The sequence below is a fragment of the Schistocerca americana genome, chromosome 9 (genome assembly GCF_021461395.2).
Source record: "Schistocerca americana isolate TAMUIC-IGC-003095 chromosome 9, iqSchAmer2.1, whole genome shotgun sequence".
Taxonomy (NCBI): domain Eukaryota; kingdom Metazoa; phylum Arthropoda; class Insecta; order Orthoptera; family Acrididae; genus Schistocerca; species Schistocerca americana.
Genome location: NC_060127.1, coordinates 123,161,669 through 123,167,324, shown reverse-complemented (window position 1 = coordinate 123,167,324; position 5,656 = coordinate 123,161,669). Strand labels below are relative to the sequence as shown.

The window sequence follows — 5,656 nt, the reverse complement described above, 5'->3', positions numbered from 1 at the left end:
TTTGTGGCGTATTTCTTGACTATTCAGAGGCCTTTGTCTGTGCCACAACATATACTACTAGATATTCTCCTTGACTTTGTACTGGGGAAAGGAGCTGGTATAAATTATCCATGGAAAATGAAGATGTGTGGAAAGGAAAGTGAACAGCACTATTACAAGTATCTACTGAAATTTTTAATTTATTTAAACAGTGGAAATTCTAGGTCAGAATATAAACATTATTATGGTAAGGATACATTGGTACTAACTGTGAAGACGAACCATTGATATCCAGATAGACATGATGGAAAGACTGACGTATCAGCTTTCAGCCACAACCTTCTTCAGAAAACACAAAATCAAGTCCCTATTCCACAATGAGCCTAAACCGTAGACCTGTGCACCAGCGCCCCAAGCGTGCAATTCTGTAACATGCAGGTTCACCAAGACCCATTACACCATCCACGTGGGATATACCTGGCGTGCATGCCTAATGAACAATGGTAATGCATGATATGTAAACAGAACCGTCTTATCTCGAAGTCGTTCGTTCTACTGCACGAAACAAAGGTGGACTGTGTGACATATTGGAATGTCATCTGTTTGAATTATTCATAAGAAAATGAATATCATTATTTATCAAGTAACTGTTATTCTCTTATGTAGGTTACTACTGTTCTGAATTAAAGACTAAACAGTTAGTTTTAAATTACGACACTCGGTTACACAGGTATATGTATTTATACAACATATTCCACATGGAGTACCCATCTGCATTTGGAGCTATTGCCCTGGTAGTGACAGTAAATCTTCAGATTAAGGCAGGACGACGACAAAAATAAAAAGCCAGACGTTATGAAGTTCAAACCTGGCTGAAAAGAAGGAACAAAGGCAGGGGATTATATTCACTGCTTAGGAAAGAACGGAGGGTCAAAGATCTGGATGAATTTCGGGGCTTCGTGAGGATGGACATGGCCTGTTTCGAGAAGCTGCTGTGTACAATAGAAGATGGAATTACGAAGTGTAACAGTTACGAGGAAGGCTGTCTCACATTCTCGAAAATAAGAAATAAATCCTATGTTTATAAGTTTTGTGTCTATACCAGTCTAAATCACAAAAGAAATACCGGCAAATACCCTGTTACATTGCAGGCTGGACTTAACATTATGTTTACTGGTGACTGGGGAATCGTAAGAGTCTGGCTTTTGGCCACATAATAGCACAGCACACCATTTCAAAAGTAGTTGTGGATATACCCACTGCAGATTGCAACACTTTAAAGAAACAGTACTTAAAGGTGCACTTGTGCTACTCTTCCAAGTTTGGACTATGTATGTGTGTGTGCGCTACTCAGTTTCACAGTCATTTGTCAAACTAGGTGAAATTACAAGGACTTTCTCCCTTTCAATGCCAGTTTCTCTCTTCTGACATGATGAAATAAAGGACGAGATGCAATCAAATCAAATATGAGCTTTCATAAGATAAGGTATTACGATACGTATCAAAAATCACCATGTAACATTCAACACATTAGTCAGAAAGAAATGATTTTCTACTACCTTATTAGCATACAGTGGGTCATGCATACACCTTTTCTCACTGTATGCCTGATTTAGGACACTTAATGCCTCTTTGCTCCATTTCATTTCTAGAATATGAAGCTATTAATAGAAAAAATCCTTTTGCAAACAGCTAGTATGAGAGAGTCTACTGTAAAAAAAATTCAGAGGTAGCAATCATGTGTACACACGTCTGCTTTGGTGAATGAGTGCAAATTTCTTTTTTCTGATGAACGCTTTGACTGAAAGCTTATATGTAATAGTCTTCTCATCATGCACACCTGGTGTTGCAGGACAAAAAGGAAGAGCAAATCTCCAAGTTGTGGAGCGAGTCAGTACATCAAATTGACATCTGGAAATTAATGATGGGCAATTAAAATGTACACAAATTCTATCTAAGCAACATTCTGCTTGTGTTTAATTGTAACACAAGAATCAGTTTAATCATTTTTCAGTAATTTCCCAAGGATGTGTGCGAGTACTTGACCTACTACCTTTCTTTTTTACATGCAAATGATGTGCCTCAAAGTAGGTGGAAATGCTTCACTTCTAGTAATTTCAGTTTAACAGTCGACTTACAAACAAAACATTCTCAAAGTATGAAACTGGGAACAGTCACTTCAATAATATTTATCTTCTATAAAATATTAACATATCCACATGTAAGCAAATACATGCTACCAAAACAATTTGAAAAATTGTTTTGAACTAAAAGAATTCCTGGATGTGGTTATGGATATGTACTCGAGATGGGACAATAATAAATAACATCTGCCGTGAATTGAGTTCAACAACATTTCTGATGACAAAATGTCACTACAGCATACACATGGACGCTACTAACAGCGTACCATGGGCTACTTAATACACAACTATTTTATGGTATCGTGGCCTGTGGAAGTTCCACAAATACACTCACACAAACATACGTGAAGTTAAAAAAGAAAGCTGTAAGATATACTAAAATATGACTTTTTAAATATACTCAAAGGCATAGATTTAAGGAACTAAACGTTAAGGCTAAAGGGCACTTTCAATGACAGCAGCTCCCGCATTGTGTGCAGATGTTGGCAAATTGTGAATGTTGGTCACAGCCAAACAGGTGATTGTATTCAAGAGCCAATGAGAATGGATTCCTTCAGTGGAACACACAAATTAATTACATTTCTTTTTGATACGCGGAGCACCAGAGTAATTTTTGCTCATCTGGTTATTAGGAATTGCAGATTTGGTTAATGTTTCATGTACTTTGTTAAGAAGAAAGTGCTGACAAACTGACCAGTAGCATAGCCTGAGGCCTATGTTACGTTTGAATGTAACACTCTGGTTGAGTTACCGAGTGCCAACAAGTCAACAAGAATATGTGAGAGTTCTAATAGCTTGACATGTAGTGCAGCTGGAGAGAGATGTTCATCATTGCAATAACGTACTGCCACTTCTTATTTCTGATTTTGCCTCAAATTCTAACAACTTAGTCAAATTCTAATCTACTGGAACAAAAACCAGTTAACTTTACTGACAAACTATTAAATATAGGTATGAGAATTCAGGTTGGCTATTGACAACTGACTCCTGATCCATCAGATTCAGTTCTCACTGTTTATCAAGAGAGTTGTTACCGTCATCAGTACACAATGCTAACGCCACCAACAACCTAAGTGCAATTTCACTAAAGACTAAACAGTATGATTACTGCACTTTAAGGAAACCAATATGTATGTAAAAACTAAGTGTGATGCAGTATTCAACACATGCTTATGATTTTAACACAAGGGAAAATTGTAATCATGCTGAAGCAAATCTGCTAAAACTGACCAACAGAATCTTCCTACACAGTAATTTGCCATTGTACATACAGATGAAACAAAATGTGGTTGTTTTCAAAGAAAATCGTTAATCCAGTATGTAACAGTACCTGGAAGCTAACCATTATGTAACATACAGAGAATCACTTATTTTCTTTGTATATGCATGTAACTGTAATTCTGAACTACATTCACTCATGATGTGTCAAGTATCATTATTTGAAAGAAAAATAATACTAATTGTGCACAAAAATCAAGGTCATATTGATTTAATTCTTACCTTATGTGTTCAGGATGAACATCCTTTGTCAGTACTTTCCTTTCACATGTGCACTCGAGAATGTGGCCAAAATCCCTCATGACAGAGATTCATCCACATCCTCTCTGCTTCAGTGTGGGTGGAGAATCCAAAATCCATTTTACACTGACAGATGCCACAATTTACCTGCAACATTACACTTGTTACTTCAACTGCCATCAAATCAGGAACTACCAGTAACTATACCTTATCTTTCAAATAAATAAATAAACTTTATATAATTCCATCATCCTGGGTGACAGGATATGGCTGAAGCAAATTACAGACTGGAATTTTTGATATGTGTAACATGTGGAAAAGATAGAACTAATATGTTTGGGTGATTATTCTGTGCCATTTGAATTTGGAGGATATATTTTGGCCACCCTGTGTATCCTCACATACTGCGTAATCGTCAGCAGGACCCATTTTAAGAATGATCAGACCCTTTTAGTACATGTTTTCTCTCACGATATTTTGATAAAACTAGCAACCTCTCATCAGTTGTAGTCTTAACAAATATTATTTGAAAACAGAGCAATTTACTGAATTCTAATGTCTCCTATCCATTAACTCATTCATGTTGATTATAGGCTTTTCATATGACACGAGAAACATTGTACATGATACATTAATGTAACATCACCATGCAGTGTAGGTAAGAAATTATTAATGAAGTACATAGAGGTAATGCATACTAAATTTATGAATCCCACTGGTATCTCATACAGATCAGTCACGAACACTGTCTCACTGTGATGGAGCAGAATTGGAGGTATGAAGGTACAAGGAGAAGCAGCAACTATTTGTTCAGTTAAACAGCTACATAACAAGCAAGGCTAATATAGGTATTTTCAGCGACCAGCGATGTGTTGACAGTCCCACCACCCTTAGTACAGGTTTACAACAGTGCGGCAGAATGATAAAACTGCCCATCTGTTTCTCAGGTTCTAAGCTCTCAGTTGTACATGCACACACACCAACAATAATGGTCATGTATCGACTGTGCCCAGCAAGCTGCAACCTCAGCAGTATAGTAACATCTGCCAGTCACTGACTAGCCTGTCATAACTGTCTCCTTTTGTATCTCGCGTCCCACTTCTGAAATATGGGTTGCTTGTTAAAATTGTCTTTCACATTTACACCTCACACTGAGTCTCAATGTCTGAATGATCAGTACCTAACTTGAAATGTCACTTTATGGTTCAGTTATTTTACTGAAAGAATAGGGGTACTGTTTGACGAGCAACTATCAATGATGCATTGAACACAATTATACTCTACCCGTGGAAAACTGGTGCCCATGGATTCAAGTTTGAGACTGGATAGAGGTCCACTGGATGTCCATCTGTCTCGCTGAGTGCACTGTAAAGACATAAAAGTTGCTGATATTAATTTGAGACAGTTTATCAACAGAAAATTCTATTTGGCAGTTGACACTACAATTACATTTGAAGAGTAGCACAGGATCAAGTATGATTAGTAGGTGGACAAGAAGAGATTTAATTATATCAAACATGTGTATACTGTACCTCACGAAAAAAGGTGCCTCTGGATTCAGGACGTGTTTTTTTTTTTTTTGTCTCTCTTGCACTGAAATTGAATTGTTTGTGTTACATTAGAAAGCATCATTACAACCAAATTGATGAAATGAACATATTTTAACATACAATCAAGGAACTACTTACATCTGTAATAGGGAAACAAAGTTAGCAAAGTCAACATAAATATAATAGCAATTCACACCATTGTCTCACATGCCATAGGATTTTAACAGTTGGACAGATACAGGTAGTTATAAAACTAGATACATGGTCGATGCATGGATTTAGACAAATACAACTTCAGATTGTTTGCGGACATTTCCTGCACCATTCATTATGCTGACAAGATTGCTGCAATCATTTCTGAGCACGCAGCTGTGTCATTAGTTCTTGGACTTCAATAGGAAATACTTGAACGGAGAAGCATGAATTCAATTATTACCGCTGATATGGGACCTTGAGGAACAGCTG

General features: G+C 36.9%; 1 long non-coding RNA gene across 1 annotated transcript; it reads right to left on the bottom strand.

The window, feature by feature from the left end:
• Positions 1 to 3,650: 3,650 nt before the first annotated feature.
• LOC124551312 lies at positions 3,651 to 5,205 on the bottom strand. The gene is made up of 3 exons (XR_006967810.1): positions 5,174 to 5,205; positions 4,926 to 5,006; positions 3,651 to 3,788 (listed from the first exon to the last, which is right to left on the bottom strand). It is a non-coding gene; the product is annotated as an uncharacterized LOC124551312 (long non-coding RNA).
• Between the last annotated feature and the right edge of the window lie 451 nt (positions 5,206 to 5,656).